Source organism: Cataglyphis hispanica, chromosome 8, assembly GCF_021464435.1.
Source record: "Cataglyphis hispanica isolate Lineage 1 chromosome 8, ULB_Chis1_1.0, whole genome shotgun sequence".
NCBI lineage: Eukaryota > Metazoa > Arthropoda > Insecta > Hymenoptera > Formicidae > Cataglyphis > Cataglyphis hispanica.
This window is the reverse complement of record NC_065961.1, coordinates 1,869,243-1,881,569: the sequence shown is the minus strand read 5'-3', so window position 1 is coordinate 1,881,569 and position 12,327 is coordinate 1,869,243. Positions and strand designations below refer to the sequence as shown.

Here is a 12,327-nt window from a genome sequence, read left to right as displayed (position 1 = left end):
ATTGCGAGATATAATTTTTCATATATACATATATATACCGATACATAATAATTCATAATTTCTATTATTATGTGCCATCTACGATTGTTCATAATTTGTGGATATTTATTATATTTACTTTCCTAATCTTCATTAGTTGTTTAACTATTTCAGCCTTGAATTACAGACCCAGATTAGAACCCCTGTAGTCGTACCAATATTTTGATTGCCAATAGAATCGCGTGTCGAATTTTGCATAGCAATTATGAATGTAACGGACGTAATAATCCACAGTTTCAGTAGTACAGATATTCGTAATGAATGATTGTAATGCTTCTGTAATATCCCATCGCTCAACAAACATAGTTTACTAACGACGCAACATCGGAATAATTACATCATGTGAATATAGAACTTTCGAGGAATAGATGCGACAGCTGTTCTACAATAAAATTTCCGATAAATTGCAATGTCTTCTCTTCTTAATCATCGCGAGTTTCATCAAATGATGCAATCGGAAATCTATGGTTTTTTTCATATTGACAACGAGAGAGAAAAAAATACGGCAACTCCGTAAAAAAGTATGTTCGCTTTAAAGCTTTTCACCGAGACCATTATTTCAAAGATAAAAATAATGTATTTCAAATGACAATTGTAGAATCGCGCGGAAATGCGAGTTGTCCTTTGTATCACGTGCGACATCAACGAGACGATCTCGTCATATTTCGAGTGTCCATGTTTCTCCCTCTTTTTTTTGCACGCGCGGATATATATGTGCGTATATGTTCAACCCACTTTTCATCCCGCGGAATGACGTATCACGGTATGTTTTACGACGGCTAAAGGCGACGTGATACGGGTGAGCAAAGTGCGAAAGGCGCTGATATGCGCCTCCCCGTCTGCCACACTAAACTCGATCGTTACGCGGTTTTATATTTTGCAGTGGCGATTATTATCGCAATGCTACCGCGCATCCTCCATAGGCCACCGTTTGTCAATGACATTCCTCTTTCATGTAGATATGCGCCGTTAAAACCGTCTTACACTGCTTGACCGCGCAAACAGCGCGAAAAGATAATGATATCGTTATAGACTCAAACTCACTGATGGGCATATTTCAAATGCACATACTATTAAAAATAATCATTTAGTTTTGTTTAAAAGTAAAGTTATTTGTTATAAATAAATATTTTATTATTTAATAAAATTAATAATTATTTTAATTAATTAGTTGAAATTTCTAAAGAGAAATACATATTTGAAATATATACTTATTTGTAATAAGAAATTTAACATACAGTTAAATAATTATTTTATGTTAGGCATTTTATAAAATAATGAAAAAAAAATAGCTTACATAAATATTTTATTATTCATTTCAAAAATTTTTTATATTTATAAAATATCTTGATGTAATTTTAATAATCCATTACAAATCAGAATAAAAATATGATTTTGTAATTTGCAGAGTTTTCAAGTAAAAAAATAAAATGTTAAAAGTATATGATGAGATGTTAAAGTGTACTTTTTAGCCCTCTAATTTTTCTCCTCCCCAATGTCCTCTAATTTTCTCCTACCATTTTGTCTCTGTGAGGTTTGAAAAATTGTATAGCTTGAAAGTTAGCATATACAGAATGTCCCATTCGCCACTTTTTTGTCCTAAGTAGAATTGATGATAGAGGATAAACCAGAAATAGAGCCTTTCTCTCTAATTAAGCTAAGCACATTAAAAAAAAAAAAAAAGAAAAAAAAAGAAAAGAAAAGAACGAGGAAGAGAAAATAAAGTGCTCAAACTCGTTTGCAATACAAACCATATGTATTATCTATATTATGCAAATTACGCTAAATGATTATTTTTTCAATCAGTAATAGCATATGGAATATGTGTGATAAATTGTAGTACATAAAGCTATATTTAGATTAACATATAAGTAAAAGCCATAAATTTAAAATAGTTTTGAAGAAAAAGGTTTTCTTCTTTATAAATTAATTCACAAAATATCATCATTGTAACATTTAATTTAGTTGACATTTGATTGACATTTTTTCGTGAAATAAATTTTCCACGCTTTTGATCAATATTGTATAATTATGTTAAGTTTCAAATAATTATTTTTGTCCAAAATAAATTTAATATAAATGGGAAGGAAAATAGCAGTTTGCTATTCTCGGTGAGGACACCGCGTAGTGCTTTTCGTATTGCTCTATATTAGATATAATCTGTCTGTGTTAAGTTTAGCTATCGGAAATCGGAGCAAAAGACATCATGACGCTATCACGTTACAGGATTCGTATTGCGAAAAGATAGCAAAACTACATCCCGCCTACAATTCTCTTCGCCCTCGACTTGCAATTTCGTAAGCCGATCAGATCCAATATTTATCCTGCAAATCCTAGAAAAATGCTCGACTTCGATTCTTTCTTTCTTCATGAATGTAAGCTACTCGGGCTAATCAGTTCTTATACGGATTTCACTGCGATCGAGCAGCAAAAGTGCGCGATTTCAGTGATTTTCAATGATTTCTTTTTTAAAGTAACAAGAGTTCCTGATTACAATTTCATATTCTATACTATGATACGGTATTTCGTTGATTACATAAGAAAATCATGAAACTTTTTACCTTCAATCGCGAAGACATTCTTATGATAATTATTTCCTACTATAAAATTATACGTATTACGTTAATTACCGCATATTTTATAATTAAATCTGTGCTCTTTAAATACCATAATATCGCATCGAACGTTATCTGCCTTTAATCGCGAAGAAACTGACAAAGTCAAAATAGAAAACTAGCATCAATGATTCAATTATATCTATGTTTCTCGAATTGTTTCTCCAAATTTTATTGATCAAAAAAATAATTACTTTTTGTGTTACATAAATCATTGAGAGTTTATAATTGTAAATAAAATTTGCAAAAAACACAAAATATTAATAGTTTTAATTTCAGAAGTTTTAATAAACCATCTTTAATTAATTGTGTGTGGTAGGCAAAAATTAATTAAAACAAATGGCAAAGGTTTTAATTTTAAATTCTGATAAAATACTGATTCATTTATTACAAAATTAAACAGAAACAAGTATACTCTAAAAATATTTTAAATAGAATGTTTTAAATTGTTCGTATATTCACGCAAACTCTAAATGGATTGGCTTTTACTTTTTATTAAAACATTTATACGGCTTCGATAGAAGTTCCGGACAGATTTCGCGTGTAACATAGTTTGCATCAAGCAATTACTGGTGCACTTGCGAGATACACAGGTGTTACGTTGAAGCATAGTCCTATGCCTCGTTGGTTTCGGATGGCCTATTCATTGAACACGAGACCGGCGTTTTCACAACGATACCACACAGCAGTAAAACGCAAAGCTTAAGAACCTTTGGCAACGTGATGCTACTTTAGGGCGCAAGTCTGTCACGTGTTGCTATGACGACACCCTTTATACGTACGCACTTCTGTTTCAAGTAACTTTAACGGCACGAGGAACACAGTTAAGATCTTCGTTCTAAGAAAATATAAATCTTTGCAATAGGAAGAGTCTTCTTAATCTTTGCGATAAAAAGAATGTTAATCCTTAAGCGCATTTTGTGTTGGAACTAAATGAGATATCTTCGATATACATTTAATTAAAAAAAGCAATAAAACATTTTAATTTTCTTTTTGTTGTAATTTTCATTATTATTTTCACTATTTTTTTATAAGAAAAATTGATTGCCAATCAAAACTTCATAATTATATTTTATGATTTTTCGATAATTGCGGATAAAATAATTACAGATGTGCATAAACAAATATTTATAAATTGAAAAAATTTTATACATATAAATAAAATGTCGCAAATAGAAATATCCCTTTATCTCTTTCTATCTTTTCATTATAAAAAATTTTTCATTATAAAACGTCTCTGTTTGTTCTGAAATATTCAACGACATTTCACGCTTATGAGTTGTACAGTATTTTAAGATGTGGAGGTAGAATAGACTAAAGTGCACTTAAAAAATTACCACGGATAAATTCTCATGGCACGACACTAGCAAATCTGCTTTATGTACTCGCAACGTTTTTTCATAATTTTTTTTTGAATATTGTAACTTTAAAAATAGACATACAGTCGAAATTTTCTGGAAATTATGATTGAAAAAAAGTTATATACGTTTGAAAGAATTTTTTATTCTGTTGATTGTAGCACTAAAGCAGTCTGTTTAATATTATAAAATTTGTTATTTCGCCAAAAACGATTTAAAGATTATTTTCGACAAAGATCGTTGTTCATTTCATTATCAGATTTCTTCATTGTGCGACAGTTTCTTCACTTTATCATCGCGATTTATGCATAATTCATTGAGATTGCAATTATGTTTGCCTTGAGACGTGCTTTTCCTCACGATGAAACAATATTATATACATATATAATATGTTACGTTATAGAAATTACTTAGAAACTTTTATTATTCAAAATGATCCGTTCAAAACATAATTGCGAGAGAAAAAAGAAATTACAAAAATTACTCGGCCTCCCTCTAATACAGGATATATCTCGAAAAATATATGTCACATATGTCAAAGTAAAAAGTTATTATAATGAAAAAAGAAACATATTGTGTATAAACTTGGAATAAAAAATTTTCCAATTGTTTTTACCTTTTTTTATATTCCTAACCGTTAATAAGTTATGATATAATTTAGATATTTAAAAAATTTGTTTTTTAAGCATTCTCAAACTCACACAGATCAAATTTTTCATGTATCGCATTTCTTTCTCGTTCGAGTTTGTCACTTTACTGTTCAAGACACTTCACAACTTCAAAACTTTCTGGAAAAACTTCTAAAATTTCCCCATATCCATGAGTGTGTGTATGCAAGAAGTATGCAAGTAGAAGCAAAAATGGACTTATGAGAAGAAAAGATAAGCTTTCTTCAAAAGACTTCTCCGAACAAAGATTTATTTCTCGGACGATCGTAAAGGATTCGCGATTTACTTCGACATCTGAGACCATTCTTGCATTCCAAATTTAAATTTCCATAATTTAAGAAAGAAGTTGTGTCACACATATTTACTTGATATTATGTTGGGTTAAATGCATTATATTTAAATATTAAATCGCGATAAATTTGAAAAAATAACTTCTTTTAGTAAAATAAAAATAAGTATTAAACTATTTTTGAATCCGTCACAGAAATAAAATAACTCACAATTTCACATTTAAAGAATATTTTTCAATTTTATTCAGAATAAACGGGATTTAAATTGAAAAATAATAATAATAATAATAAAAGCATCAATGTTTAAAAACGTGAAATTTCTTTATCACATGAAGAATAATTATATCCCATTAATAGGTTTTGTAAATTATCTCAATATATATAAGAGGAACAGAGAGAGAGATAAAACTCCATTTCTCAGGGGATCGCTTAACGGTGACTGCTTGTATCGATCGCTTTAAAACGCGAAAGATCAAGAACTGTAAATTTTTATTCTGATCGGAGAGGCCGTTTTGTGCTCGAGAATCGCGTGTCGTAAGCTCGCCTGCTGCAGGTTGAATACCCAATAAATGTCAGCGGTTAACGTGTCTTGTCGATATTTATGAAAATCTTAATATTGTTTATCTGTATGAAGAGATTAACGTTCAAGTTAGTTTTCATGTCACGGACGCTTTGATTCAACTCGTTTTTAATTCGCTCAAATTCAGATACTTATTTATTTTTTAATTGCTCGACATTAATTAAAGACGATCAAGATTTTTAAGTAGCTTTATGATGAATACACTCGTGCACTTTGAAAGAGAGACAAATGCTACATATAAATAATCAATGTATACTTCCATTGTGACCTATACGATATATAGAATATATGCGACATGTGACAAGTTAACAGTTATCCTTATTGATCTGGAATATGTAATATTAAACTAACCTTGAAGTCTTCTCCTTTGTGATCTACTGTCTTTAGCCATCAACGATGTCGATAAAAAACTTCGCTATCATTATGACCCGTCGTGATCATCATCGTAAAATGAATTTTTTTTAGATAAAACAATTAAAAATAGCATTAACGTCTAAAGATAGTAAGCTGTACTTTTATCGCGTACTTTCATTTTTTAAAGATTAAGAAACATTATTTATATTTTTATTTGTTAATACATAATTGTTCCATCATTATTACGCTCGTGATAAGCGCCATTTTCAGATGTTTTATCTTTACCTAACCGTGAGATGAAAACGTAACAAATATCTCTTCTAACGGCATATTTGCAAAGTTTTTATGAAATGGACGTTAATAACTCTCTGGTTGGGAAACTTTTCTTTTATTGCATTAAAAGTTCAAGATGTAAAGAGCGAGATATATAAGTTACCGAGTGTATTACGGCATGCAATTCTTTAAAAAGGATAGATTGGGCGAAGAGTTCTCCTAAAAAATCTCAACTTTTCGAGTATTGTCATTGCACCGTAAATAAAAAAAAAAAAATCAATAAAACTTTTATTTTTCATGAATCAAATTGCATAATTATAATTAGCTTTATTAATCAAAGAAAAGAAAATCTGTGGCAATTATGAATAAAAATTGTTAGTTATCCAATTTTCTAATGGATTAAATAATTATTAAGTTTATACGAAATTAATAGCATGAAAAATTGAAAAAGAAAAAAATGTTATCAATTTCTCTCTCTCTCGTTTTTTTTTCAATCTTCCTTTCTTCATTACGAGATACTTCAATCAACAGATGTAATTAGCGCAGTTAACATTTTCATTGATCACTTTTCAGCCAATTAGTATGAAAATCCGCTGTGTTTTTCGACTCAACGCGATTTCACGTGATCGCGTTTCGCTGTTGTAATTTTCAGTCGTAATTTTACTTTGCCAGCGCGCGCGTAATACCGTGTAATTATTTAACGATCAGAGTCAAGTTACCGAGGTGTGTGAGAACGTCTTGCGGTGCGATTCAACTGAATGCGTCCGATTCGAATAAGATAATAAATCATATAAACATCGCGTCAAGAAGCACGTTCATTCGTTTTCCACGACACGATCCATCGCGCCTCGCATTTTGCAGAATGCGAGACACTTATTTTCAGAGTACGAAGCGGCGTGTCTCGGAAACGCGGAAATATAAGTCGTAAGGAAAAACAAGGCGCTGTATTTTTCGCGATTGTGTTATCGAGTTGTATATAATTTTATACTTGTTGGCTTGGCCAAATTATCGGAATTATCGGGAGCGAGTTCGTAATCATGACAGGGATATGAATTAGAAGAATTTCACGTGCGTCACGCGCGTCTCGCGTTTCTCGCGGAGGCGTTTGATAGCTTCGTATGCTGCCGCGCCTACTTTTTATACACGAATCTGATATCTTTATATACATACATTCGTGTTGCACGCGAGAGGAACCTTAAAGAAATTCGCTACAGGCATCTCTACGTTGAATCAAGTTTCGAAACTTGGTCCGCCCTCTTGATGCAGTAGCGCTTTAGCGTCGAGACTGGATCGGATTCTTTATCACGTTCTCGTCAATTTGCCGATAAGCATCAAACTGCGAAAGATTCGCGTAGTTTAGAATTTCAAATTCGAATTATTCGCATTAAATACATCATGTTTATCATTTGCATTGAGACTGAAAAGACAAAGAGCTGGTAGTTTTACAAAAATGTATTAATTTTTTTTCATTTAGAAATATTAGAAAATTATAGATTTAATATTTACGCATTTAATATGTATTTAGCATATTGTTATATGCTTATAATTTTTTTTTAAACACAATCAAATTATTAAAATGCAACAATGCTACAAAACACAAATAAAATTAAATACTTTTTCAAACGACAATAATTGAACAGGGAACGTTATGTCAGATATATTTCCATATTTCTGGATAAAGCGATGAACAATATGTTTTATGTTCAATATCAATATTTAATCCGTTGAAAAATATTGCAAAAAAATATGCTATCGTAAAACTAAAATTCTTTCCAAACTAAAAGGGAAAAAAAAGTAATTAATAAAAACAAAATTTAATTTAATTTAAATTTATGATTATAATTAAGGATATCAATTATAAAATAACTCGGATTTATTTTTTTCTAATATTTCTAATATTTTTCTAATATTATCTCATAACACGCTTCTTCACATTTCTCATAGAAGCTTTAAGTAAGTCGTAATAAAAAAGAAGTGGTACGATATAGGTAAAGTGATAAAGATTACTCGTCGCTTTCAAGAAATCCTCTCATACTGCATTAACGGCAAGTAACGGAATTTGCCTGCTTTCCGTTGGATAAGTACTTAAATGCAAATAGCGTGCCTCTAAAAAGTTAGAAAAAAAGCGGCAAGACAACAGTGAAGGAAATGCGTTGGAATGAAAGCGCACACAATGCATAGAGGAAACATTTTATATGAGAGACGCGCGAAAATAATGTATGGCAGCTGAGATTTTTTTAGACTTTTGTTCTCCTATAAACTGCAATTATGATCCAAATAATGCGTGTAATACATACGTATAAAATAGAGGAAAAGATAATTTCTATTATGAAATATATGGAGAAAGATTTTCAAATTTTTTTTCTCTAATCACTCCCGCATTTAATCACTTCATTCGTGAAAAAATTTTTCATTTTCCGTCGATGATTTCGACGGGTTTTGGGGTCATTTCGTTTTCAATGAATCACAGATATCAAATTCATTTCCCGTATACCATCCACAGCGAACAATAACAAATTTCCAAATGTCGAATAGAAGTCATCCGCTGGAAAGGGAATACCGCAGTTTCCTTCGCGTGGCTAAGAATCCAAAGACAATATAACACAAAAGTCTCGCTTGGCTAGTCACTTACGCTTCCTCTTCCTTGAATTTTATCCGAGAAACGCCGGCGGCACCTCACCCTTTTTCCAGGCCCCCTCGGCAACCACCGACTCTTCCGTTTTTCATCGTCACGGCGCCTGGGTTACACACCCCGAGAAAGTATTACGTACATCCTGTTCATGATGGAGGTACCGCGGTTTCCTCTTGGCGACTACTGTAGTTTCACTGGGATTACGAGGCACAGAGATTTCGGGAGATGATTTGGTAAAACTTTGCGGCTGCTCTGTTTCCTTCTCGCAATTAACGCCGCGGCACCTCTCTCACAATTATCTTAATTGCACGAACGAAATTCTCATAGAATTCACGAGATTATCTCAAATTTATCGAAGAACTTGTGCCTAAGATAAATTTTCCAATAAGTTCTCTACAAAATCTATACGTTAAGAAAGATTTTAAGATGTTTTTTTTTTTAGATAATTTATATTTTGCAACAGAAATTTATTTATAATTTCATGTATTGTTTATATATGTATATACGTATGTGAATCTTCCAATCTCAAAATTCTTTTGTTGTATATATATATATATATATATAATATGTTACATATCTATCTTAATTCCTCTCGTATTTTAAAACGTCTTTTAGAATTTGTTTCCACATTTCAAAATAAAATTTATAAAATTTTTAATTTAATTTAAAAATGTTCAAATATAAAAGCATTTATCCAATGATTTATATTTTTAAAAGTAGGTTAAACCATGAACACTTTATCGTGTTTTCACATCTTGCTCGCACATTCTTTTATAGTATAAAACGTAAAATATTATAATAAATCATATACATATATACGACTACTAATGTTTACTTTTAATCTTTAAATTCCCTGTGTTATTTTTTTTTCTCATATTTTGTTGCTTAAATATTTTAGCTAAGCTCATAAACATTCAACAAGAATTGATAACTTCGTGATAAGATAATATTTACGTAACTTTTGTCCGTTAAATTTCTCTTTGTTATAATACATTTATTATAATATTGTTATTTTTATAATTAATATAAAAATATAATAAATCAGAGCAAAATAATTGCAATACATTTCTATCTCGTTGTGATTAAAACAATTTTTACAATTAATTTTAAATAGTGTTAAAATTAATTTTTTTATGACAAATAAATTAATATTATTACGTAACGAATAATGTCTAAGATATTCAAAATTGTATTCAATGATATATTTTTACTTTAAATACCTTTTAATAATATATTATACCTGGATCGATCAGAGCACTGCCTCCGAAAAGTTTGCGATGAGAGACACTTAATTTGTGCGTATCATTGTTACTCTCGATAGCCGTTAGCCAATGTTAGCAACCCATGTTTCGTTTCGTGTACTCAAGTATGATAAGGTAAAAAGAAGCGAGGTAGTTGGAGGCAAACGAAGGACAGGAGCGGCAGTATTGACCCAGTTGCTGGTGGCGCACATTGTTCGCCCTCTTCGCTCTCGGCGACCCCTTGATGCGCGTGTGCGTGGTGTGTGTGTAACGTACGTGCGTAAATGCGTACGTGCATGCGCGTATTGCTCATTAATGATACCGATAGCTTTACGATTTAATAGGTCAACCGCGGCTATCCCAGAGGCGAAGGGTGTTAATCCTTTGACACATTTGATACGTTGGCAGCGTAATCTGAATTACCTTTTTATAGCTAACAATAAAATATTCTCAGACACAACTGAATGCTACGACTTTTTGTCAATCTTTATCGATTTTTTTCAGGCAAATACATAAGTAAAATTATTATTTAATCCTATTTAATCTACAAATAAATTTGAAACGGTTTCGGAAATAGAAACTTGTTTTTTTTTTACGCGAGCCGGTCTCATTGTTTTTATAATTTTTAATTTATAATACAAATCAGAATTTGTATATCTTCATCGAATATTTAAAAATCTGTCAATAATAATGAAACATGCAGTTTATCATTTGTCATGCAATACATTACATGTATATATATATATATATATATATATATATATATATATATATATATATATATATATATCTTGATTGACGAATGGCTTAGATAATTTTTTCTGAACGATTGCGATGTGAAGACGATGAAATTAAATTCGCGTGAGCGATATAAATCCTCATCGATTTCTCTCGTGCAGACAAAGCGTGGTCTATATATAAACTAACACGAAGTTCTTAACAGATCGAAGTGGAACGAACCAAATAAAAGATTCAGCAATTTTATCGATTTCAACTCATAAGAATTATATCTAACAATAAGACTAGTGTCTAGATTGACATCCTAGATATTTAATAACTATTTTTGATGCAACAGCATTCACAAAGCTATATATTGATTAATATATTTAAATTTTATTAATTTATTCGACGTGTTTAATATTCAAACACGATTTAATAAATATTATATTATTCATTCAAATATATATTTATAATATGAAATCGTGCAATTACGCGAGATTTTATATTCAGAGATTTAGTAACACATTAAACATTAATATAAAATATGACAAAAAGAGACATATCTCGTATATTCAATTATAGTTTTTTTTTTTTTTTTCATTTTGCAAAATGTCATTTCGACAATAAGATCGGATCTTTTACTGGTTTTATGAATGACTTTACGATTACATAAAAGCTTCTCCTTCCGCGATATTACGATTTCGTGCGTTTTATGATCACCAAGTTAATGTTAGAGGATCATATATATTCAACGTTACATTCACCACGATGTTAAAGCAAAGAGCAAACTCAGGTGCTGCAACATCGTTGAATATTATATCTGGGTAAACAATACATTGTTGAACCATTTTACATCAGTGCGTGCAGCTGTATCTACGCGACACGTTAATTGGAAAAGTAGTCTCAATAGCGATATTAGCAGAGCTGAATACTCTGCTTCAAGTTATTAGTCATATGAGCGTTATATTCGTACCACTTGCTTCGAACAAAAAGTTCTTTCATTTTCCCCTGGCTTTCTCTCTCCCTCTTCGGTTGAATGATGCCTATAGAAAAGATTCCGAATGAAGCAAAGCTCGCGATTCGGTATTTTCGATTGTATTATTTATTAATTATTTTTCTATCCTTCTTTTTTATTAATTCTATGCCACTATTCATAATCATTATTCTTCCTCCTTTCCTATCTGTCATTGACAGAAATACTTTTTCTTTTATCAAATCATGGAAATAACAATTTTAACCATCATGATTTGAACGGTATCAGTTGAAACGATTATATCAGCCTTGACGATACAATATCGTAATATTTTAAACAATTCTTTTTTTCATTTTCATTTATCGCAACAAAAAATTTCGTAAATTTTCCGCAATTTATTCTTCCCCTTACTCTCTGATCGATTTTCACGTGCTATATTTCTCTCGAATTTTACACCTCTTCAAAACTTGCAACAAGCACGGATCGATGCTGGCTCGATGCCAAGAGAATCGTCAGGTGGCAGTCGTCGACTTTATCGTCGCCCGAGGATCCTTAAAGACGTTGAGATGCAATGAGGATAGAGC

At 31.0% G+C, this 12,327-nt stretch overlaps 1 protein-coding gene across 3 annotated transcripts in view; it reads right to left on the bottom strand.

The window, feature by feature from the left end:
* The window catches only part of LOC126851406 (pre-piRNA 3'-exonuclease trimmer-like), a 119,025-nt gene that overhangs the window by 40,361 nt on the left and 66,337 nt on the right, over positions 1–12,327 (bottom strand). The gene's annotated exons all lie outside the window — the stretch shown is intronic.